This window comes from Myiozetetes cayanensis, unplaced genomic scaffold (genome assembly GCF_022539395.1).
Source record: "Myiozetetes cayanensis isolate MyiCay16 unplaced genomic scaffold, myiCay2020 scf21, whole genome shotgun sequence".
Lineage (NCBI taxonomy): Eukaryota > Metazoa > Chordata > Aves > Passeriformes > Tyrannidae > Myiozetetes > Myiozetetes cayanensis.
Genome location: NW_026087423.1, coordinates 862,669 through 888,410, shown reverse-complemented (window position 1 = coordinate 888,410; position 25,742 = coordinate 862,669).

The window sequence follows — 25,742 nt, the reverse complement described above, 5'->3', positions numbered from 1 at the left end:
TGAGCCAGGCCAGCCTGGGAGCTCCTTCCTCAGCACTGTGATTATCTTGTGCCTGTGTTAAGGCAGTGAACACACACCAGCCACAGGACCAGTAGTCTGAGGAACAGCAAATCCATAGCAGTTCTTCATTATCCTCGAGTATCCTCCAGCTCTGCATTAATGTGACCCGCTCTGGCTGACCCTCTGTTTTATAATTCCATCAAAAAAGGACTTGATGGTACTTAATTGATTTGTTTTCTTGTGCAAATGAAGTGTCATTATGTGTGATGTGATTTACAGTGAGAGGGGTAGAGCCCTGCTAACACTGAGCATCCCCCCCAGTCCTTTATCCATCAGGTGCTATAGGGACATAAAAGGTGCTGTTACCTGTGTCTGGGTGTTTTCAGGTGACACATCCCCCCAGAATCCTTAAAGTTGGAAAAAACCTTTAAGGTCATCGACTGCGACTGTTCCCAGCACTGCCAAGGCCACCACTAACCCACGTCCCCAGGTGCCACATCCACAGGTTTTTGAAAACTTCCAGGGATGGTGACCCCACCCCTGCTCTGGGCAGCTGTGCCAGGGCCTGAGCACCCTTTCCATGAAGGAATTTTTCCAATATCCAACCTGAGCCTCCCCTGGCACAGCTGGAGGCCATTCCCTCTCCTCCTGTCCCTGTTCCCTGGGAGCAGAGCCCGACCCTCCCCAGCTCCCCCCTCCTGTCAGGGAGTTGCAGAGCCAGAAGGTCCCCCCTGAGCCTCCTTTTCTCCAGGCTGAGCCCTCCCAGCTCCCTCAGCTCCTCATCAGACTTGTGCTCCAGCAATTTTCCTGCAGCACTGACCATCTTCCACACAGCCCCTTCAGCTGTCGTTCTTCCAGATGGAAAATTTACTTTCCATCATCCCCCTTCTCTCGGTGGAGGATGTTTTATTTGTCTAGTTAATCTTGTGCCTGACTGGATTTTTGGGTATTCACTGTAAGTTCTGCTCAAAACTCTGCGAACCAACTCTGGGAGAGCCAGAGTCTCTCAAGGGAAGTCTCTCCACACGGAACAAACCTACATTCTCTCTTTCCCACTTTTCTCAGCCATTCCCAGCTCTGTGGCTGCACTGGCATCTCTTGAGCCCTGATCCTGGCAGACAACACTCGATGCCTTGAGAGTGGTTGACAAGTGAGTTGGTCCTGGCACAGCTACCAGCACTGACCCATCCACTGAATTCCTGGATTTTAGTTCCATGAACTCCAAACCCACCTTCAGTCAGCCTGGAATCTGCTCCAGATCAGACAAGCACCTGAATCACAGCGTGGCCTTCACCCTCTCTCCTCCCAGGAACCGCTGAGCAGAGGGGCAAAGGAGTCACCGACTCCCTCCCCAAGCAGCCCAAGTCCCTTTTGGGGACTTTTCCCAGTGTTTAAAATAGCAGGGACAGATTTCTACCCTCCCCTTGATCTTGTCCCTCACTGCATTTTGACCCCCATCCTCTCCCCTGCTGCCAGATCCCAAGGCTGGGATATGGCATCTCCTGCCCTTGTGCTTGAGCCCAAACAACTCATTTAGCTCCAAGTCCCTCTAACATTTCATTTATTGCTCTAAAGCTTCCAGGGAGCTGAGTGCATCTCTGAGTGCTCAGGAATTCTCTGTGTCCTGGGAGACAGCGTTTCCAATGAATGCCTTTGTGCCTCTGCAAGGCTGGGAATGAGCTCAGCCTGCAGCCTGAGCTGTGCTTACACTTCAGGCTCAAAGCATCACACAAATTAAGCAGGAAAATGGGATTTTGATACCACCTGCAAGAAGAGGTTCCCTGAATTCCTAATTTGTGTGAAGTCTTAATGGCCTTTCTTTTTTCTATTCCTACCATCTCTCCCCTCCTCTCCTTCCCCCCCTCCCCTTTCCTGCACAGCAGTGTGGATGGGAGGCTGTCCATAGGGTGGAATTATTTATGAGAGCTCTGCAAATGTAGATGTACTGTTTCCAGCTAATAGAGCTCAAATCACTTGCACTGCACCATTAGAGAGGAAACCTACCCGAGTAAATTATATACAGGCCATAAATGGAAGCAGTTGTAGTGTTTTTATGGCTCTATAAAACTCTGGAAGTTTATTGCTATTGAACAAACATGTAATCTGATTCTCAAAGCTGAATATGAGACCCCGGTAGGGTCCAAAACCTGCATTTACCTTCAGACCTCTCACCATGTTGGTCACACCGTGGAAATTGTGTTTCAGTGGCAGGTTTTGAGAACCACTGAATCCATCTGAGAACCATTAAACCCAGGACTGCTGTCTAGAAGATCCCCCAGCTGGGCCAAACACAGGGAAATACAAGAATTCACAGGAACAAAGCAGTGGCTCCAGTTTAATATTCTCTTTGTCTACAAAGAGGCCCCAGGAGGACTTCAATAAGGAGCTGAGAAGCAAAGATGTTTTGGACTTCTTAAACTCACTGTTCTGCTGCCTGTGGAAAATGAAAGTATAATTTTTTTTCTATTTAATGAAGATGTGGATAAAATATTGCAAAAACAAACAAACCCAGTCCAAGATGGAATATTTAACACTGGGTTGCTGACCTGATTTGCCAGGATTTGTAAGCCATGGGCAATATAAGGGATTTTTCTAAGGGCTGGTGAGATCCCTCTGAACAAACACATGTGCTCAGCTGAGCTCTGAGCTGAGCTGTGCCCTGCAGGGATTAGTGGGACAGCACTTCTGTGGGGGCAGGACATGGGTGTGATCAAAGCTCTGATCCAGGATTCCTTTTTTCCTTGCCTCTGTCCCTTATTGTTATTTTTACTCTCACTGTTTCCATTTGAAGCCAGCCTGGCCTTTCAGGGGTTGAGTGAGCACAGCAATGTTTGAACTGCTCCAGGCCTGTGTTCTTTCTCTCTTTCTAAGGGATATTCAGGGCCTGTGACATGGGGTTTGTTCTCGTGGCCCGTGGTTTCCTGGCAGCACATCATCCCTTGGAGCAGAGGGAGCATGGACAGCTCCCAGGGAGCATGTCCCAGGAGTTGCAGAGGGCCCTCTGGGCTCAGTCCCAGGCTCTCTGTGCCCTCTGAGAGACCCTTTGCCACTGGCACATTTTGCTTTACCCCTTTGCTCTGGGCACCTTGGGTTTGCAGCTTGTTTGGGCAGCTCAAGGCACATCAAGCCAGGGAACGAAAGTTTATTCTGTAGAAATTATCTCAAACCCTTGGTAGGGGAGGATGGAGAATGGAAGGGGTAGAACCAGCCCTGTGGTGAGGCTCTGAACTTCTCCAGGGTCAGGGATGGAGGTGGGGTTGGAATATCTAAACCCTTCACCTCGTTAGTTACTTCTGTCAGTTGGGAAGGGCAGGGATGGCTTGAATTCTGACTTGTGATGGCAGGAATATTCTAGAGCTTTTCTGGATGAGTCTGGGTGAATATTTGGCAAAGCTGAAGGTTTGCACAGAGTGTGGGAGTGCACAAGGTGGTGTGAGTGTTAGAAGGGCCCAGAGTGGTTGTGGTGTAACTCTTGCACTCCCACGTGCTGCACATGGAATGCAATGAAACTCCTTGAGACCAGAGGGAGCCTCTGATAAGTCTTGACATGGCTGAAATTAAGGGTCCTTTCCTTTGGCCAGAGTGGTTTTCCTGGCTAAATGCTCAGGTGGATGACATGGAGAGGAAACTTCAAGTGGTTTTGAGATGATTTTATAGTTGTGTGATGGTTCCTTGCACTCAGTGAGAGCAGGAGCAGACTCAGGGAGGCCACTTGTCTGTGTCTGTCACTGGATGTGTCTTGAGGAAATTTCCAAGCTCCTGCAGAACCAGCACTGCTGAGTCAGCACCTGGAGGGTTAAAAATCTCTCCCAGATGAGAAAATGCCAACTCACCAATAGTGACAACAATGTGTAATAATTTAGTAGTAACAGCAGCAAGTAAAATACTGTGATGCTGGTGGTAAAAGAGAATCCAGAGCAAGAAATGCTGTATTTTTAGCTCAGGGAAATATGGTTATCAGTGACCACTGATCAGCTCTCCACTATTAGCTGAGGTGCAAAATCATTTCAAGTGTAGCTGTCACCAATAATTAGCCTCAAACATATCACTGAAGAGAAAGCCAGTGTAATGAATAAGAAAATGGAAAGTTCATTCCAGCAAGGCCCCCATTTCCTTCAGTGAGTGTGGTTTGGCAGAGGGCACGAGGGACTCCTTGGACACCAGTGTGCTCCCTCACCCCATAACCACGAGTGGGCCATGCAGATGTGATCCCAGCTGCACATCCAGCTGGATTTGGGCAGCAGCTGGAGGACCTTTGAAAGGCTGAGAGACTTGGGATTGTTCAGCCTGGAGAAGAGAAGGCTTTGGGGTGACCTAATTGTGGCCTTCCCATGCCTGAAGGGGCTCCAGGAGAGCTGGAGAGGGACTGGGGACAAGGCATGGAGGGACAGGACACAGGGAATGGCTTCAAACTGACAGAGGACAGGGATAGATGGGAGATTGGGAAGGAATTGTTGGCTGGGAGGGTGGGCAGGCCCTGGCCCAGGTTGGGCAGAGAAGCTGTGGCTGCCCCTGGATCCCTGGAAGTGTCCAAGGCCAGGTTGGATGGGGCTTGGAGCAACCTGAGTTAGTGGAAGGTGTCCCTGCCCATGGCAGGGGTGGGACTGGATGAACTTTAAGGTCCTTTCAACCCAAACCATCCCATGATTCCATGACCTGGGTGCTGCAGTCTCTCTGCATGTGGTCAGTTCTACCTGTCAGCTCCCCATCACAGTTTTAGAGTTACGTGATTTCCTCACCGAAAAACCAATTTAATTTTATGAACATAAGGCCTTTTTTTTTTTTATGTTTCCACCACATTATGAGCTGCACGTGGTGGCAGCTGTTAAGCCTAATGAAACCCACAGCAGGGGAGAAAACAAAGTACCACCACAAAAAGAGAGAGCGGGACCACAGACAGATGTAAGGGGGCTGAGAACTCTGGGCCCAGACAATGCAGCCTTTTTTTATCATTTCACGGTGGGGAAGATGAGAGAGGACTGGGATGAACGAGGCCACGTGACTCCTAATTACAAGAGAGATTTTTTAGAGGAGCAGATCTTTCCCTAAGGAAATACCTCCAAATAGCAAGGACAGATGATGTGTCCTTGTGCAGGATTAGCAGCGAGGAGAGCGTGGCAAGGTCCCTCTGTGCACCCCTGGGAGCTGAACCACGACAAAGGCTCAGGCTCAGGGGTGCAGGAACCAAAGGCACAGATGGACCAGGGAAAATGCAGCCCCTGTGATTCAGGCAGTTTGTGTGGAAAGCAATAAATACAAAAGGTAGAAAGAGCAAATATTTGTTCTCCTCGAAAGTAGGACAAGAGGAAGGGAGAGCTGTAAATTGGATGTGGAGCTGAACAAAACCTTCCTAAAAATGAAACCCATCAGCGCAGGCAGAGACTGGAGGTGCCCATGGATGTCCAGGGAAAAGCCCACAGTGGGAATTCAGCTGATCCAGGCTGTCAGGATTCCGGCAGTACAAAAGGCAGCTGCCAGACATTTGCCTCCTGTCAGCAGCTCTGGTACCACGGGGTTGCTGAGCACATGGAATTACAAACTCAGGAATGCTGATAAGTTGGACTGCAGAAAGGCAGCCCCTCTTTGAGGACAGACTGGACACCACTGGGCATCACTGGGCTGCTGAAAATTAGCTCAGAACACCAAGGCTGTGGGTTTGATCTCTGTATGGGCCATTCAAGTAAGAGTTGGACTTGATGGTCCTTGTGGGCCCCTTCAAACCCAGAATATTCTGTGATGAGGGATCATCTAGGGATGCAGCTGGACACAAAGCCTGGACTATCAAGAGGGAGGATGCAGAGCAGGACCTGAGCACTGGGAGGTGATGGAGGAACTCAGGGTGTCTGTGCAGTCTGAGCAAGGCTTCATTGGCTGAGGCAACTTCCAGAGCACGGAGCACTTCGTAGATGATACTTTAGCTGTTGGGAGGGGTATGATTTACCTGCCAAAAACTCTGCTTTAAAATCAAGCTCTGCATCATATCATTAGAGCTCTTCTTACACAGTTTAACAGGCAGCTACCGACAGGCTCTGCTGGCACTCTCAGTGTCAGCAGAGAATAATCAGGGAATAATCAGCTAATGATACTTTCTCCTGGGGGTCCTGTTCCTGAGCAGTTTGTCTTATCCAGAACTGATTTAGGAAAAGAGACATAAAATTATTGTTAAAAAAATTGGATTCAGCACAAAGGTTGGCATAGAAGTGTGTAATGAGGATGGGAGATCACAGAGCAGCCAGCTTTGCTTTGAGGGTTAGATAGAAAGGACGAACAACAAAACAAGGGAAGCATCACAAGTGTCTCAGAAGAGGCACTAAAATGGTGCACACAGTCCCTGGAGTCCAGGATCATCCAGATGGATTTCCTGAGGGGTTTTTCCATGTGCCACCAGCCCCAGCAGTGGAAGATGGGGAGGTGTCTCCCTGACAGTGTGTGGCTATTGCTGTGCCTGTCAGGGGAGACAGAATCTCTGGGAAGTTTGCTTTGCATCCTCTGGTGCTCCAGGTTTCCAACCTGAGAGTTCCCAGCTCCTCAGGGTCCCAAACTCCCCCCAAACTGCAGGTATGAAAGGTTTTTTTTTCCTCTGAACCGTTTCCAGAGGAACAGTGTTCTCCTGCTCATAGGAGTTATCCATCATCTCTGCACCAGCCAAGCTAAATGAGCCAAATTTATCCTTGTGAGGAGTTCAGTTCTTGCTTATAAAATTGGAAACACAGTGGGAGTCCTCTGATGCAGTGCTGGGACCTAAAATGTGGGCAGGCTCCCCAGTTGGGGCTCTGGGCTCCTTTGCTGCCTCAGAGAGCAAAGAGACCCCCCAGAAACCATCCTGGGCAACCTCCAGCACCCAGCTCAGGCAGGAAGGGCTGCTGTGGGAACACCTCTCCCTGCACTGACTGGAGAGGGAATCCAGGCAGTTCAGATGAGACGTGGCTGTTTGGTGGTGGAAATGGCTCCAGTTCAAATGGGGAAATCAATCTCACTCCTGACTGAGGAGGTGAAATGGAGTGTGAGTTTGCTCACCCATGGCTGCTGCAGATGATTTAGGGGGGGATGAGGTGATCTCTGAGCCCTCTGTCTCTCCCTGTGCCTCTGGGTGATGGAGTCATCCTTCTTTCAGCTCTCTCCCTATTTATTGCATTTCCCATATTTTATAAAGCAGTGTTTAATCCTGCATGTCCCTCCACCCTCTGGTCTCTGGGTTATGGGGCTTCCTCCTCTCTCCTCCTTTCATGGAGCTCACTTAGGAAACATAAATATGACAAATGAGCATTATCCTCTTCTCAGCCCTTGGTGGATTTGCTGCTCTTACTCTGCTACACCATTAATGCTCTCCCTCTCTTCTGCATTAACCAGCCTTTCCTGAGTGCCTGAACATTTCCAGGGCTGTTAAAAATCTTTGGAAGTTGTGCAGAATGAAAGGCTCAAACCGCTCATCAGCTCTTCCACTGGTTACACACGAGAAAACATCAACTTGGGGACATCACAGCAGATCCAACAGGCTGAGGGAGGTGATGCTCCAGCTCCAAGCCCAGCAAGGCTCAGCATGGACTCAGAGGAGGCCCCTGCACATAAACACACGTGTGGAGCACATATGTACACCTGTGCACACACATGTAGAGCTGTGCCCCTGCATCTCAGTCTCACCACTTGCTGGCAGCTGGACATATGAAACCCTGAGGCCACCAGACTGTTCCAGTTGTTGATACACCCCCCAATCCCTCAAGATAAAGTCCCTCACCCAGCTAAAGGTTAGGAATGGATTTTAATACAAAGACAGGACAAGGCCAGGCAAAGCCGCACACCGGCCACCCATTGACACAGAACTTTTATCTCCTTATTCTTCTGTTTTCCCAGACTTGTTCCTCTCCAGATCACTGGGATACCTCCTTCCCCCACCTATATTTGCTCCTTAAACACCCCATAATAAGTTGCCTGCCCAAAAGCCCTTTCCCTGCACACCATGATGTGTCCCAGAATCCCAGGGACCCCAAAGGTGCTTTGGTAGTGACACAGCGTGGTGGGTTCACCCCTGGCCCATAGGACTGGGACAGCCCTGGGAGGGGCTGCCTTCCCTGAGTCCATAATCTGGATTTCCTGCCTGCCTTTGTGCCCCTGTGCTCCCCTGGGATTGTGGAGATGAGCCTTGGATGGGCTGGTGGCTCCTGTGATGGGCTGGGAGCAGCTGGGCCAGGGGGTTATTTGGGCTCTCCCATCCCTTTGTCTCTCTGGGCCTCTTGGTGGGGGTGCAGAAGAGTTTTTACCACCTAAACCAGCAATTAACACAAAGTATAATCTTGGCATAAAAGCACATTTTCCCTTCCACCCTCAGCTACCTTCTGTCAGTTTTGGAGCCCCTGGCACTGCAGAGACATTTTCTGTATTTTAATGATACTCTTTTTAGATGGCACTCCCCTCCCCCCCCCCCACTTTACCCTGCTGGAGAAGTTTAATTTTCCCTTTGCTCCTCACAGAATCACAATCCCTTCTGCCCCAATCTCTCATCAGACACCTTAAACCAGGCTTTGTGTTGGTTGTAACCTGCTTAACCTCTAATTCCTCCTTTCAAATCCTTTTGCCTCGTTCCCAGCTCGGATACAGCTGTGGGGGAAGGTGGGAAGTGGGGCCTCTGTGCCCTCTGAATCCCCCTCCCTGTTCTGCAGACGGAAGGTGGAGGCAAAGCTGCTCTGGGGAGGTTCTTCTGGGAGTTGTTATTGTTGCTCAGCTGGAAACGATGAGGAAGCTGAAGCAGCTCCTGTGGAAGGAGGGAATCTATTTTTATACAGAAATATCTATTACTGTGTGCTTAAACCAACCCCTTCTCATTTCTGTTCTCTTAAGTGAAGGAGATCAGTTCTGGGAGGAAGAGACAGGAGGAGACACTGGAAGGGTTGAGGTGGGAAAGGGCAAATCTTGTTCTGGTGGAGATTTCTGAAAAGAGCCTGTGCAGAGCAGGGTCTGGGACATGAGTGGGGCTGATGAAAGCCACTTGGTGCAGCCTTTTGACTCTGCTACATGAGGGGAAAACACAAAGGGCTATCAAGATCTCACAGCAAGGGACACTGAGGGGCTGGAGCGTGTGCAGGGAAGGGAACGGAGCTGGGAAGGGAAAGGAGCAGCAGGAGCGGCTGAGGGAGCTGGGGGGGCTCAGCCTGGAGAAAAGGAGGCTCAGGGGGGACCTTCTGGCTCTGAGAGGAATGGGGAGCTGGGGTGAGTTGGGCTCTGCTCCCAGGGAACAGGGACAGGAGTATATGAAACGGCCTCAGGCTGTGCCAGGGGAGGGTCGGGTTGGCTATCCGGGAAAATTCTGCACAGAAATGTTTGCAAAGCATTTGAACAGGGTGTCCAAGGCAATGGTGGGTTCACCAAACCTGGAGATGTTCAAAAAACACATGAATGTGACATCTGGGGACAAGGTTTAGTGTCCCCATGTTCACTGGGGCGGTGCTGGGTGGACAGTTGGACTTGCTGATATTAAAGGTCTTTTCTAACCTTATTTATCCTCTGGTGTTATGAGTCCACAAGTCTGCCCAGCCTCCTGCAGTTCATCCCAGAGAAGGTGCTTGGAAAGTGTCCTCCCAGCCTGAGGCCTGCAGGACACCCAGGGGAAGGGCACAGGGTGAGTGAGCACAGCCAGGGGTGTCACATCTCAAAACAACCCTTCTCTCCATTGCCTGCAGGCTTTTCTGCCTGATAGGAGGATCCAGCATCTCCTGCCCTGTCCTGTGTCTGCCTCCAGTGGGCTGGTGCTCTCCAGCTGAAGGTCTGGGGGTGCCTCTGACCCTTAAACACCCCCCGCTCCCCCTCTGCCCACCCTTGTCGTGTCCTTTTCACTTGCGCTCAATTTTTACCTTTATCTACCTCTCCCTTGACCTTTCTACTTTTAGTTCTGCAGTGGCTGCTGTTAAATGTTAATAATTCTGAGAGACAAGCAACCATTGGGACACATCCAAGAAAATGCTGCTTATTTAAAGTCTCAGGGCAAAACAGTCCCAGGGAAATCAGACAGTGATCTGATCCCATCCTTAACAGTTCCACAACTTGCTACATTCCCAAGGAGGCCTCTTTCCACAGCATTTGGCTGAAATGGAAGCAGCCCAGCATATAATAATGTAACTCCCTGAATTATGTGTTTAATAGGAAGCATTCAGCCAGGAGAAGAAAATCCCAAGCATTGAATCTATAAATTATTAAATTTAAATAGGGAACAAGACATCTTTGGCCAGAAATAAGCAAAATGCCTTCTCATAAGTTTTCTGCTGCAAACTCCTGGTGTGCTCCCAGCTCACTGACACCCTGCCTTGAATTGTTGCTTCAATTCCTGTTTTGGTTGTCACCACTCTCAATTATTTTAAAAAAGGACCTAAAATAGATTTATATTTCTCTGATTTTATTAGACAGTAAAAAAAGAGAAGCCTGAGCTGCAGCAGTTAAATAATTTATGACCTTTGCTAGAGGGGCAGGAAGACCTAAAATAAAAATAAAACGCGTGTATTGGAAAGGAAGGGTTTGGATCTTATTATTTTTCTTGCCCACTGGTTCTTGCTGGTGCAATTTGAAGATATATATATATATATATATTCAACGGAGAAGTTTCATCCCCATCACACAGCTACTTATTATCATCAGATTCTAACCAGCAGTTCAGAGCAGCCCCATCTCACTGGAGCTGAGATTCTCTTCGATTTCATGGTGATGAAGCAGAGCTGCAGGAGGAGGTGGGGCAGTTTCTCGCATGAGAAGGTATTTACTGGAGGCCCTGCACTTGAGCATTAAGCAGTGATGTTTCTCTTTCATGCAGCTTTGAAAATCAATATGTTCCCCTACAGTTCCTCCAGTTGTGCCATTAAACTCTCCTGCACAAAAAGCACCGTTAAGCAGCCTCTGAGCATTGCTGGGCTTCACCAGCCCAGGGTCTGCCTCCTCTGCCTTCAGAGGATCACACAATCACTGAACCACTGAGGTTGGAAAAGCCCTCTGAGATCATCAAGTCCAACCCTTGATCCAACCCCACCTCGTCACCCAGCCCATGGCACTGATGCCACATCCAGTCTGTCCTTAAACACCCCCAGGACGGTGACTCCACCCCCTCCCTGGGCAGCCCATTCCAATGGCTGAGCACTCTTTCCATAAAAAATTTCTTCCCAATATCCAACCTAAGCCTCCCCTTGCACAGCTTAGAACGAGCCCTCCTGTCCTCCTGCTGGTTCCTGGGAGAAGGGACCAACTCCCACCTGGCTCCCCCTCCTGTCAGGGAGTTGTAGAGAGTGCTGAGGTCTCCCCTGAGCCTCCTCCTCTCCAGGCTGAGCCCCCCCAGCTCCCTCAGCCTCTCCTCATGGGAATTGCGCTCCAGTCCCTTCCCCAGCCTCGCTGCCCTTCTTTGGACACTCTCCAGGATTTTGTCTCCTCCTGCTGAACCACAGAGGCTTTTACTGAGCCACTGGATTGTTTTGGACATCTGCTGTTACAGGGGAACTCTTCAGCCTGCCCAACATTCCTGCAGGGCTGGATTCCCAAATGTAATGAGAGTTCAGCACTTGGCTGGTGCTCATAAGATCTGAAGGTATTTTTTTTTTAGTGCCCACAAATGCCAATGTCAAACTCCAGCCTGCATAGATCCAGTCCTGCTGCAGTTGTGAAGGCACAAATACTAAGAGGACAACAATGGCTTTAAGCTGAAAAAGGGTAGGTTTAGGTGGAATATGGGGAAGAAATCCTTCACTGTGAAGGTGGGGAGGCCCTGGTTCAGGTTGCCCAGAGAAGCTGTGGCTGCCCCTTCCCTGGGAGTTTCCCCATCCCAAGGCCAGGTTGGACAGGGCTTGGAGCAACCTGGGCTAGTGGAAGGTGTCCCTGCCCGTGGCAGGGGGTGGGACTGGGTGGTCTTTAAGGTCCCTTCCCACCCAAACCCCTCCATGATTCCATCATTCCATGACATAGATCTACTGTTGACTTACTCTGCTGGGACATGGTGGATGGCACCATATGGAATACACATCCATAATAAGCAAATATTCCACACTGTGCTTCAAAACTACATCTTGCCTGTCCATAGGGTTTAGTGGCTGATTTAATTTGCCAGTAGGAATAATTTGTTCCTCCTAAATACATATTCTATCTCTCATTCTTGTTGACACCTCTCCTGTTCTATCTCTCCTTGATAAGTTCCCAGTCTTTGACATATCTTAGAGCAATGAGTTCTACAGTTAATTATCTATTGTGAAAACCAATTACAATAAAACAAACAAAATCCAGTCCCTGCTTCTGCCCAATCTTCTTCATTAGTCTTCAATCTGATATGTGTCAATAAAGTATAATTCTGTACAAGGCAGAGTCAAGATTCTGAGCACACCCACTTGTCCTCCAGTTTGCTTAATGTGATGTTCCCAGATTTCATCTCCTTCTAGACATGAAAAGATTGTTGCTGTTTCCCAAGTCTCTAATCATTATGTTTGCTGTTCCTACCCCAGCTTTTATCAGTTCCCTTTCTAGCAGAGTTCAAGATGAGGTCGCCTTGCTTGGCGATGCCTTGTCATTGTTAAAGTACTGCCTTCCTTTGGTTGTTGTTTTTTTAGGCCACAGCTTCCTATGCCACTAAAAAATGGCACAGATCATGGGATACAAGGCTTAAAGGAGCCTCAGGAGATCATTTAATCTCCCACTTGAACTGAAGCACAGCCAGGGATCAACCCTTAATAGATGTATTAATAAGGTTCTCCCCTGCAGTTGTGCAGATATAATTGTCCCTGGTCTGTTCCTGCACGTCTCTCTCTGAATGGGCAGAAGGGTTTTTATTATTATATTAGTGAACTATCTTTTATGCAAAACCAGCTCATTTTTTGCCCTTTCACCCTATACAAGATGGACATCAAGTTGCTGTTCCTTTCTAACTGCATTTATGCTGTGGGGAACTGGAATGCCTTCCCTCACTTCTCCTCTTTCCTAGAAGGGAAAATGTATCAATTCCTTACTGATTTCTCTGCATGGAACCTCTTTTTCTGGTTTCTCTCCAAGGTACCAACATTAATATTAATGTGCATTGACAGGAAAAGCCCCAGCACGAAGCTGATGACCTCCCATCCCAAATGTCTCCTGCTACTGTATTCCAAGGTCAGGTTTAGGCTCCTGGCTGCTGTTCATCTGCTTGTCAACAGGAACTGGAGTGGCAGGACAAGGGGGAATGGCTTCAAACTGACAGGGAGTAGGTTCAAATGGGATATTGGGAAGGAATTGTTGGCTGTGAGGATGGGGAGGCCCTGGTACAGGTTGCCCAGAGAAGCTGTGGCTGCCCCTGGATCCCTGGGAGTGTCCAAGGCCAGGTTGGACGGGGCTTGGAACAACCTGGGCTAGTAGAAAGTGTCCTTGTCCATGGCAGGGGGTGGGATGAGATGCTCGTTATGATCTCTTCAAGCACAAACCATCCTGGGATTCCTGATTCCACCATTCCAGGATTATTCTTTGCAAAGGCTCCACATGGAGTTTGTGGCAGACTGACTCTGAGCTTGGGTTGTGCTGTGCTACTCTAACTATTCCCCATATTGTATTTGTACATCTGATTTCTCCTTCATCCAAATGTATGTGCCTGAAACTTGGCTCCAGCAGTGGAGTTTCTGCTCCCGTGTTCCTGGCAGCCCATTTGTTTCTCCCTCCTGCAGATTGCTTCCCCTACAGATAGACTGTGCTGTGAACCAGAGCAGGAGCTGAAGCACCATCCATGTCACACTTTACAAATAAAGAAGAGGTATTTTTATTCTGAGTTGTCTCAGGGAGCTGTTTTGTCATGCAGCCCCACAAAGAGTTGATCATCACACCTAAAAGGGCAGCAAATTTATACCAAGGCAGAAATGAGCAGATTGGAGGTGGGGGGAGGGATAGAAAATTCTCACCCCAGCTTTGATGGCAGGGGTGACCTCACCTGCCTGAATCCCAGCAGACTGAGCTGTTTGCGTTTGTCTCTGTTGAATTTGATTGCATTTATTTTGGGTCCTGCCTTCAATTCACCAAGATCATGTTCAGTTCTGATCCCACCCTCCAGAGCACTTTGAAATCTTCCCAGTGTTTGTGTCTCAGAATCTCCAGAACAATTCCTGTCTGTTATCTCCCCTCTCAACTGTGAGAGGCTGTGAGTGAACTCTGCAGAAAGCTGAGAAGACACCAGAGGTGACAGCATTGAAAGAGTTGTGCAATTCACATTTTTATCCTGTGAAGTGTTTGGCACATTTACAAAGCTCACGGGGTGCTGAGGTTACCAATCATCTGCCAAAGCAGACAGGGAGCACTTCAGGATGAGTTGTAAGGGCTTCCTGCCAGGAACATGGGGAGAGGTGGCCCCTCAGTGTGACAGAGATGTCCCCAGAAGTTGTTGGGGACCCCACAAGGTCTGAGGCAATTCCATCACTGGAGGGCTGGAGGGAATGTGTCAGGTGTGGGTCCTCCTGCTTTGGGGAAGGATGGACACATGACTCCTCCAGCTCCTTCCCAGACCTGTTTTTCTAGGAAACACATTTGCTTAAGAAAATTTGATGGATCATCTAAGTGTCATCTTGAGGCTGGGCCAGTTGGAAACATTTGCCACATAACAGTTCCCTACAGTGTTAAAGTCATTGTAAATGAGCTTTATGGGGGGAAAATACACATTTCCTATGCAGCTCAATACAAATTCAACTGTTTTGTGTTCTATTTCTAATCATCTTTTCTGTTTCCATATGTGGCAAATATTCCCCCGAACCTTCCCCTGCCGTTTGTGATGTTTCCTGTGCTCAAAGCCCGTCATTGTGACACTGCTGCAGCAGCCTGGAGAGCTCCAAGAGGCACAGGCATTCCACAGGGAGTTCCACAGAGTCCACAGGGACCCCATGGAAGGGTCAGGGAGCTGTGGGCTGAGGAAGTGGATTTTCACACTTCTGAAAGTCAGGACAAGGTCTGGGATGATAATTGCAAGGTTTGGGAAGGGCACAAAGGTAAATCTACTCTGTTTCCAGCCAGCAGGAATCAGGTGTCCATCTCAGATGTTCTGCCTGAGCTGCCAGAACATTTTGTGCCACTTTCCACAGAATCCCAGAATCACTTTGGTTGGAAAAGATCTCCAAGACTATCGAGTCCCCCCTGTGCCTGCTCCCCACCCTGTCCCCCAGCCCAGAGCACTGAGTGCCACAGCCAGGCCTTCCTTGGACACCTCCAGGGGTGGGGACTCCAACACGACCCTGTGCAGCCCCTTCCAAAATTCATGGCCATAATGAATAAGGGGCAAAGTTGATTTGAGAGGAAAGTCTTCTGAGCCACATTCTAACAATACATCATTTAAGACTTCACACATTTAGAGCAATCAACCAACATGCTGCACTGGTATCCTTCTGAGTTTTTTAGCCTTTAGCTAAGAATCTTTCAGCTGAAGGTACACAAAGCTACCACACAGAACATGGAATAAGAATGGTCCTTTTCCTCAAGAAGAACTAGAACTCATTTGCCTGGTTGTCATGCTGCTGCTGGTCAGCAAGACTGATCTGTGCAAACAGTGCAAACAAGACAAGTTAAGACTGCAGGAAAGGGGGTCTGTGACCAATCTCTTCCCAGCAGTGGCTGCACTTCAACTCCTGTGCAAACCCCAGGCCCTACCAGAAGTAGGTGGTGAGAAAGTCCCTATCAGGGGGCCCTTCCCTGTGCCTGGAAATATCCATTATAGGCACTCCAGGGAGTTTTTGTGTTCTCCACTTGGTCCTCTGTGGCCACAACACGACATTTATGCCATGTTCTACCTCAGAAGATGTAAAACAAAACTGCTGAGAGCCTTCAGCACAGGCCAGGGCCCTGTGTGACAGAGCCCACACTGGGCTGGACCACCAAGGAACAGAATCCCAGCATCACAGGACATGATGAGCTGGAAGGGACCCACAAGGATCATCCAGTCCAACCTCTGGCTCTGCACAGCCCCATCCCCAAGAGTCACCCCCTGTGCCCCAGAGGATCATCCAAACCCTCCTGCAGCTCTGGCAGCCTTGGGGCTGTGCCCACTGCCCTGGGGAGCCTGTTCAGTGCCAACCACCCTCTGGGGGAAGAACCTTTCCCTGAGATCCAACCTCCTCAGGGTGATTTATGCCACCCTGTGGCATTTTCCTGTAGCTCATTTTCCCCAAGCACATTTCCTCACTCCACCGTGTGGGGCTGTGTCAGAGCCAGGATCTATCACACCCATCTCTTTCCCCACCCCCTGACAGGTTATCCCGCCAAGGGGAGGAAATCACATTGTTGCAACATGAACAGTTTCATGTCAAATTCCTGCAGGCTCTTATCTTATTACCTTATTATCCTCCCGCTGCTTATAAACCCCTGCTTTGCTGCTTATTCTGGGATTTTTCCAGGTATGAGGTTACACTGACCTGTCTGGATTCCCCCAGGTTACTCAATTATTCCTTTTTAATGGAGTTGTATTTATTCCCTCCTGGTCTTCTGGGATGTCACTCTCCCTCTCTGTGCTCTCTCAAGTAAAGGCTGAGGATCCAGCATTTCAATAAACTCCTATTTCCTTCCTCCCTTCAAACTAACTGCATCAATAACTGGTAAAAAGATAACATTTTCTGACTCCTTAAGCTTTCTCCATATCATCTATTATTTACTCTGTGTGGGATTATCCAAAGATTTATTTCATTTTCCATCTTCATTTCATTTCATACCTTCTGCTAATTTATTTTCACATTTAATTTCCACTCGTGATACGTTTCCTTCCTTGTTTCTAAATCCCTGAAAATCACCTAATGCAGCCACAAGTTGCTTCTATTACAATAATTTAATTTTTTTCCCCTGCATTAATGCTTTTTGTAAGTACCTGATCAGTCCTTTTTTTGTAAGTACCTGGTCTCCTTCATTTCTTTTTTGCTTGTATTTTTTTCCCCCATGAAATCATATTCACCCAATTTCTCAAGTTTTCCTTCCCTAGAGTTTCCATTCCCAATTGTTTTTTAAAGGACTAAACATTATAAATCCATGCTGAAATTTTCTGTGGTGAGATCCTAAATCATCCAGAAGAACCTAGAATTTTAGATCCTCTCAACCACCCAATGCCTCAAATGTGTATGAGCCAAGCTGCAGGATTTTTGCCCATTTTTGGTGGTCACTTCGAGTCACCCAAGCAGAAAAGCTCTCCGTTATCTAATTAATTAATTATGAAGACAACAAAATCCTGACTCAAATGGAAGAAGTTTCCTGATGAATGTTCTCCAGTCTGGTGTTCCCAGAGGCTCTTCCTTCTGGATGTGTGGTTTGCTCAGGACAGGGTAGGGCAGGTGGATCCTTCCAAAATCATGTGGTTGTGTTTGCTTTGAGCTCCTACTCTCCCAAGGGGACTCTTTCCAGCACCATCAAGAGCATTTTTCTTGGGGACAACAACTCTGTTCCATCACAATCCCAACCCCACTTGGCAGAGTGGATGAGGGGATGAAAGGATGAGAGGATGCAGAAGATGAGAAAATGAGAGGATGAAGAGGAAGCAGAAGATGCAGAGGATGAGAAGATCAGAGGAAGAGAGGAGGTAGAGGATGTAGGGGATGTAGAGGATAAGAGGATGTTGCCCACTGGAGAAACCACAGGGAAAGCAATGGAATCTGGTGACTAGATATGTAGAAGTTGAAAATTCAGATCCCCAAAATGAGGGTTCCTCGGCTCTTTCTCTAATTTGAGCCCCAGTAGCCTGAACACACCTTCTACACCCCCAATTTCTGCCCAAATCCATGAGGAAGGGCACTGTGCTCCAAGAGCAGTGCTGTAACTTTGTATTTTTGCTTGTTTTCCTGATATCCTGGTCCAATTTTCTGATGGCAGTAAAGGGATCAAAGGAAGGTACAAACTGTGCTATTCAGCAAGTCCCAGTAGCTCATAGTTCCTTCCACATACCCTTTGAAAATCAAATTTTCCTCTTGTGTTCATGGATAAGTTGGTGGCAGAAAAGCAGGAAGAAAACACACTGGAAACTTGAATGTGACAGACTTCAGTGGGATCTGCTATCCCTGGGGAAAGAGATCTGGGTGGACCAAAGTGAGGGAAGATCCTGGAGGGATAGCAGCCAAATAAAACCAGGCAACTTCCCATACAAGAGGTGTGCACTCCATGAACACCTGAGGTGTGAACACATGAGTTTGATCTCTGGCTGTGACACTTCACTGGGGTATTCATATCCCCAGACATTTTTGTGATTCTATAGGATTAAAAGCAAACCACACCCCAAACCTGATATGACTCTGGGTTAAAGGAACGGTGGTCGTGTGGGAAGTGTATCCTACCCTTGTTTGGAGTTGATACAAAAGCAGAAGGTGCAGCAACAATTCCTAATAAATGTAACAAAGAGTGTGGCGGGTTTGACCCCGGCCGGATTTCAAATACCCACCAAAGCTGCTGCAGCACTGAAATCACCTCCCTCTGCTGCTTGGCAGAGGGTAGGAAAAAACCAATATCTGAGGAACTCCTCAGTAGAGATAAGAACTGGGAGACTTGCTTACTAACTAATTTTCACGGGCAAAACAGACTCAGGGGGGATAGAACTTAAATTTATTGCTAACAGGATAAGACTTAAAGAGTGAGAAATAAAACAGTCTGGAAACACAACACCTTCCCCCCCCACCACTCCTACTTTCTTCCAAGTTCTCCCTCCTCCCCCCAGCAGTGCAGGGGGGTGGTGAAGAGGGTTTGCAATCACTTTGAGTCCACTCCTCTTGCCAATCTGCTGTCCTGTGGGTTACTCCTCCATTGGGTGCAGAGGGGGAGTTGCACCCTGATGGTCTCCCGTGGGCTGCAGGGGGACAATCTGAGTCACCAGAGTTTTCACCTCAGCTACAGGAGGGTCATGGCTCTGAGTCCTTCCCCTGCTTCTGTGGGGTCCCTCCCCATGGGAGACAGTCTTTGTTGGACCTCTCCCCGTGGGTCCATCCATCCCTTGGGCAACAGTTCTCTTCAATCTGCTGCCCCATGGGTCATTCCGGACAAGTCCTACTTGGGAAAACTTCTTTCAGCATGGGTTTTCCCCTCCACAGGTCTCCTGCAGGACTTTGCTCAATCCTTCCCCCAGTTTCAGCGTGGGCTCTTCCATGAGCTGCAAGGGGGGTTCTCCAAACTCCAAAGGTCTTCCACCAGCAGCAGAGGCCTTGGCTCTCAGTCTTTCTCATCCTGGGGGAGAGAGGGAGGCCCCCCCCAGGCCTTTCCTGCTCCCTCCTGCTCCTCTGACCATGGAGTCTGCTCATTATCCCATGTCCTCCTCTGTTCTTCTCCGGGCTGGAATTTCTTCTGCTCAACAAACCTTCTCTTCCTCTGTTCTTAAATATGTGATCACAGCAGCCCATTTTCATTGGCCCAGCCTTGGCTGAGCAACAGCAAATTCACCTGGAGCTGGTTATCATTGGCTTTCTTCATGGGACAGGGAAAGCTTCCAGTAGCTTCTGACAGAAACCCCCTCCAGCTACTAAAACCCATGACAAGGGCCACCAGTTCAATCATCTGTGAACATTTCATAAAATTATCCCCTGGAAAATACTCGTAGGTGCAAATTTTGTCATGAGAATTTGTGATCTGGGCAAACAAAGAACTGACATTCCAGGACTATCCATCTGAAATCCACGAGTGTGGATCCTGATTAGCAGGCAGGCAGGCAGGAGCAGGGGGAGGAAAAATGGGGAACAAGGAAAATACTAATTCTGAGCAGGACTGCAGAGTCTGATGGAAACAAACTGAATGCAAAATCCCAGAGCAGTCCAAAGGCAGCATCTGGCCAGGAGCTGGATTTTATTCTGAAATAAGTTTCTATCTCAGTGAGTAATTGGAGGAATAGTTGCTGAAAGGTGGATTCCATCTCCTGCATGAGCTCCTGCCTGCAGCTATTTCTGTCCAGGCATCTCTCAGTGACCTCTAGGCTCAAACTCTACAACTTCAGGTCCATACCCAATAATTTCTCTTGCTTATGCACACCCAGACAGTAAATGATATTCTAGCATTAAAAATCAGCTTTCCTCTCATTTTTATCTCTGCAATAAATAACTGTGAAGTCAGTCTAGTAGCCACTTATAGTAGTAAAAGAGATAAAATATCTACAAAATAGTTTAATATAACAAGCCATTGTGAAAGGAAAAAAAAAAATCTACGTGACTCTTGCTGGTGATGGATTCAGCTCCTGGGAAATGATGGGATTAGCAATTATTTTCACTCACTACCTGCAGCAGCCTCAGAGTTTTACTTTGTGTTTGAATGGGTTTCCTGGAGGCAAGGCCTGACCAAAGGGTGCTCCTGCTCAGAGCAGCAGCTACTGCAGATGCAAAGGAGGACAAAGGCTGGGGAAGAACAGATTGGAGCAGGATGCTCTGCCTGGAATGGGGCCAAACAATGCTGAAAGGCCCGTGAATGGTGGGATGACAGCACTGATGGTGTGATGGCACTCCAACAATGCCCTGTCTGCAAAGCTCTCAGTGTGGGCTGAGAGGGGGTCAGGCTGCTTTTAGGGGTGAACTGTGCTAAGACCAGTCTGATCATTGACCCTGAAGTTCAACACCCTGAGACTGAGGGGAAGGTGGCAGAGCTGGTGAAGTGTCCCTGCCTAAAAATGCTGAGCTGGATTTGGATCCAGCTGCCCCTGGATCCTCTCTGAGAAGAGTTTAGAAAGCAAAGGGGTCCTTTCTGCACCTTTGGCTCAACAGGAGCTTCTCTAATAAACTTTAATAAACTCAAGCTCCCACTCTCCCTGTGACAGAGACCCCCCAGTGTGGCCTTGGAGGCTCTGGGGACTTGCAGCACAGGGACCTTCTGGAAGTGGTGTCCTGGTATCCAGGGAATACTTTAAATGGCTGTTTCATCCCTGGCTTTGCTTATTTCTTGAGGATTCCCACTGAACTTTGGCCTCTGCAGCAGCAATGATGGAGAGTCCATAGTTTACCTCCTGCTGGCTTTGAGTCTGTACCCGAATCCCACCCTGCTGCCCCTTGTTTCCAGTTTGTCCATTTATCCTTTCCCCTCCACTCCCAAATCTGCATTTTTTTTCCCTCTGGACAAGCTGGAGAATTTTCTAATTGAAATGATCTATTGTGCCCCTTATTCCAGACTTGGGATCACACACGTTACTCTCCTTGAGCCTTCCCCAACACCCCCCTGGCCTTTCCCAGGGGATCAGTGTTCAGGATGCACCAGGGATTTACTTCATGCCTAAAGTTTGGCCCTCTTTTCCTTTCTTAGAACCCTCCAACACTCAATTCCTTTCTCTCAGACTGAGCTGATATTTCTGCAGGACCATCTGTTACAAAACTCTGAATCTCTTTTGATCCACTGACTTCAAAACTCCTCCCTGCGCAGTAACAGCGAGCTCTCACCCCTCGTTAGGGATGTAAATGTAGGGCTCTTGTCCTTCTGGTGCACAATTCTATGTTTACCTGTGCCAAATCCCAACTGTCGTGTTCTCCTGGAGTCAGAGCTGGCAGCTTCAGCTGTGATGATTTGCAGTCACCCTTCCTTCCAGCCCTGAGTCCCTTCATGCCGTCAGTGCTGCTGTCCCACCATTCACAGGCCTTTCAGATCATTTATGGTACCCGGAGCCCTCCTGACCTCCCTCCACTGAGAAGTTATTTTTTTCATCTTTTAAGCAGCTATTTAAGTCAGGACCAGCCATTTTATACCATGCATTTCTTCAGCTGTTGTTGGTGAGGATCCCTCCTGGAAGGGCTGTGGGAGTCCCAGGAGTGACAGTAGGTCCTTGGCACTCATATTTTTTTTTCCAAAATAAACTTTTCACAAGGGTATGATGTGATAGAACAACAGGGAATGGTCTCAAGCTGAAGGAGGGCAGGGTTAGATGGGATATTAGGAAGGAATTCCTGGCTGTGAGGGTGGGGAGGCCCTGTCCCAGGTTGCCCAGAGAAGCTGTGGCTGCCCCTGGATCCCTGGAAGTGTCCAAGGCCAGGTTGGACAGGGCTTGGAGCAACCTGGGCTGGTGGAAGGTGTCCCTGCCCATGGCTGTCTTTTTACCTGACATCATCCTGTGGCACCTTTTCTACATGACTATTTCCCTCCTTCCTCCCTTCCTCCCTTCCTCCCTCCCTCTCTCCCTCCCTCCCTCCCCCTCCCTCCCTCCCTCCCTTCCTCCCTCCCTTTCTCTCTCTTTCTCTCTCTTTCTCTCTCACTTTCCCTCTCACTTTCTCTTTCTTTCTCTCTTTCCAATTGACAAATTCTCCCTGTGTGTGTTCTTTGTCTTTCAGACAGGTGTGGTTTGTTGTTTGCTTTCATTTTGGGTTTGGTTTTTTTTTCATTTATTATTTCTACATTTTCATTTACTTCTGTTTTCTCTTCATTTCTAGGGATCCTTGCCCTCCTAAATCAAGATCTAGTGCTTTCATTGTTTGCCAACATGGAAAGGGAAAAAAACCCTCCAAATATTTTCTTCTCCAGGTGGCTCCCAGACGTGTGGTAGGAATGATGTATCATCTGAGTTAGGAGCCCTTGTTTAATAGACAACTTTTTCTCTAAAACCTGTGGCTGTACCTTGGATATCACATTGCTCTGCACCCCTGGGTCTGGCTCTGCTGAAGAGTCATTATAAGCAGCTGATTTTTGGTGCTATCAAGAAATGTATATATTTTTTTACTGTGCAGACCATCTCCACCCAGTCCTTTTCCAGCCAGTCACCAGCTGATAATCAGCTTTCTCTTTTTCATTAAAGTTTCCCTTCCAAACAAATCTTGTGCTTTTGATCTTGCAAAACAAAACGTGGTTTATCTTCACTTTTGTGGCTCAGCTGACTGATAAACCCCAAACTTCCATGAGTGTCTCCTGTTGTCTCTTCAGTTCCAGCCCTTGATCCTTAAGCTGCTCCCTCTCTCCTCATGGTCCTATACTTGCCCTCTTCTCCTTCAAGATACAGTCACCTCCTGCAGCATCACCTCTGCTCCTGGGCAGGGATTAATGAGAACTCTGAGTTTGAGCTGATAATTACGGTGAACAAGTTGTAACCTAATGAGCATTGTTGGGGGTGGGGGTAGAGAGGGAGGGTCTGTTCTGCTCATAAACCGAGTTGCTACATCAGCTTATTGAAAGTGGGCGTTTCCAAGAGCGTGAAAAGAGTGTTTCTGTGCCTGCCTTCCCTCCACACTGCTCACCCCTTCACATCTGGAGCTGTGTCAGGGCAGGCTCAGGTTGGATCTCAGGGCAAGGTTCTTCCCCCAGAGGGTGGTTGGCACTGAACAGGCTCCCCAGGGCAGTGGGCACAGCCCCAAGGCTGCCAGAGCTGCAGGAAGGTTTGGATGATTCTCTGGGGCCCAGGGTGGGACTCCTGGGGATGGGTCAGGGGTTGGACTGGATGATCCTTGTGGGTCCCTTCCAACTCAGGAGATTCTGTGCATTTGTAAGTGTAGTTTAAAAAGCCTCTTGAGGGTTCCTCCCTGTTGGAAGGACAGACCTGGCAGAGTCCTGGTAGCCACCCAGCTCCTGGCCACCACTGAGCACGTGGGAGTTCAGAGAAAGGAATGCTGGATGGGCCATCCCTGAGTGCAACCAGCCTTTCCCAGGTCACCCTGAGGAGGTCAAGAATTGCTTATCACAGTGACAAAATGCAAGAGCTGGCAGTTCAATATAGGACAGTGCAATTATGTGCCCTAATTGGAATGAATTAATATTCAGAATGCCTGGTAGGTGCAGCGCTGAGTGGCTTTCAAATGCAGGATCAAACTTGGATGGTGATTTTTCTGCCATGATTATGTGGAATATGGTTAAAAGAGAAACTTTCCTCCTTCAGGCTTTAGCTCTTCCTGACCTGGAAAGTGGCTGTGGAGTTCCTCTGCAGGAACTTCCCACCAATAGTCCTGCGTTCACCCTGGGCCTGAGGGGCTCAGTGTGCCCCCCTTTCCTCTGAGGGGCTCTCGGGGAGGTGTCAGAAGGACAGAGCAGGTTGGTGTTCTCTGCTCCCAAAGACACTGTTTGAGCTTACTGGTGTTTAAAGAAATCATTTCCTTTTTAGCCATGGGATTTATTTTTGGTTAAGACTCCTGGATAAATGGACAGAGAAAAGCCTACATGGTATTAACAAGACTCTAAATGGAGGTACCAATTCCTTTCATTATTGATAACAAAGTCATCTTGCCCAGAATAGCAAATGAGGCAAGATTGGCATTTTGAGATAAGGCCTTGATTATTGTCTGTGGAATTTATTACATTCTATTATTTCTCCCAGATAAAACTTTAAGCCATCTTTCTTAAATGTAGACAGTTGGTAGTTACTCCTTCCACTGAAGAATTCTGTTATTTTATTAAATTTTCCATTCTTGTTTATTTTTCTATTTTGTTTAATTAATACAGCGCAGAACGTTCAAGGAGTCTGAAGCTCTTTAGCTGAGCATTGGCCTCCAACAAACTGCTGGAAGAACTTAAAGTAATGAGTAAATTATTAAATAGCACTAAGCCAATTCATAATTCATCATTATTGATATTTATACCAATGGTTGCTGGTGAGGAAGGAGGTGGAAGAGGATGGTATTGGTCAGCCAGTTGGAAAAGTCCCTGCAGGACTGAGGAGGTGGGTGGAGTGAGTGGACCCAGCAGGAGAGCTGGAATTTGCTTTGGGATGACTGCAAATGCTCTGCTCCTGAAAGATTTAGAGGAAGGTTGACTTTATTGGGAGGGGAAAATGCAGTGTAGATAAAGTTACAGCTGCTGGAAACAGAAATTAGAGGGAGTCAGGAACAGAGCTTATAGGAAGGAGCTGGGATGAAGAGAGAATCCAGGGCAACTTGTGGAGCTGAGGAAAGTTAAAAAGGGGGAAGAGAAGGCACCCTAGGAAATCCTGGCAACTCCAACTTGCAGTACTCAGAGAACATCAGGAAACTGGGAGGTCAGTGGGGAAAGAGCTGCCCCTGCTGAGGTGGAGTGGCAAGAAAGAGTGGAATGGGCAGCACTGAGGGGCAAAATCCAGCTCCTTGTGGTGGTGTATGAACTATAAATCCTCTGAACAAAACCTGTGCAGGTCGAGTCAGCAGTGCCCTGGCAGCAAGGAGGGACATCCCTGTCCTGGGGGCATCAAGGAGGGGATTGTCCCGCTCTGCTCTGCCCTGGGGTGGCCTCACCTCAACATTGGGGCAGTTTGGGGGGACACAATGGAAGGGAGAGATTGAGCCATTGGAGAGTGTCCAAAGGAGGGACCCAGAGATGGGGAAGGGCCTGGATTTGGAGCCGTGGGAGGACACTGAGGGCACTTGGTGTGTTCAGCTGGAGAAGAGGAGGCTGAGGGGAGACCTCAGTGCAGTTCCAACTGCCTGGGCAGGGGCAGAGGAGGGGCAGGACTGAGCTCTGCTCTGGGGGCACCAGGGACAGCCCCCAGGGAATGGCTGGAGCTGTGTCAGGGCAGGCTCAGGTTGGATCTCAGGGCAAGGTTCTTCCCCCAGAGGGTGGTTGGCACTGAACAGGCTCCCCAGGGCAGTGGGCACAGCCCCAAGGCTGCCAGAGCTCCAGGAGGGTTTGGATGATCCTCTGGGGCACAGGGGGTGACTCTTGGGGATGGGGCTGTGCAGGGCTGAGGAGTTGGACTGGATGATCCCTGTGGGTCCCTTCCAGCTCAACATATTATATAATTCCATGAATGACAGCAGTCTGTCCCCCCAAGTACCAGCTCCTTCCAATGTCACAGCAGGAAGCTTGTCCTGCTTGGGGGACAAACTGGGTTAGTGTCTGACACAGCAACAGCTCCAGCTGCTCCTGTGCCTCCTTCATACCTTGCACAAGGTTTGGTTTTCACCAAACCCCAC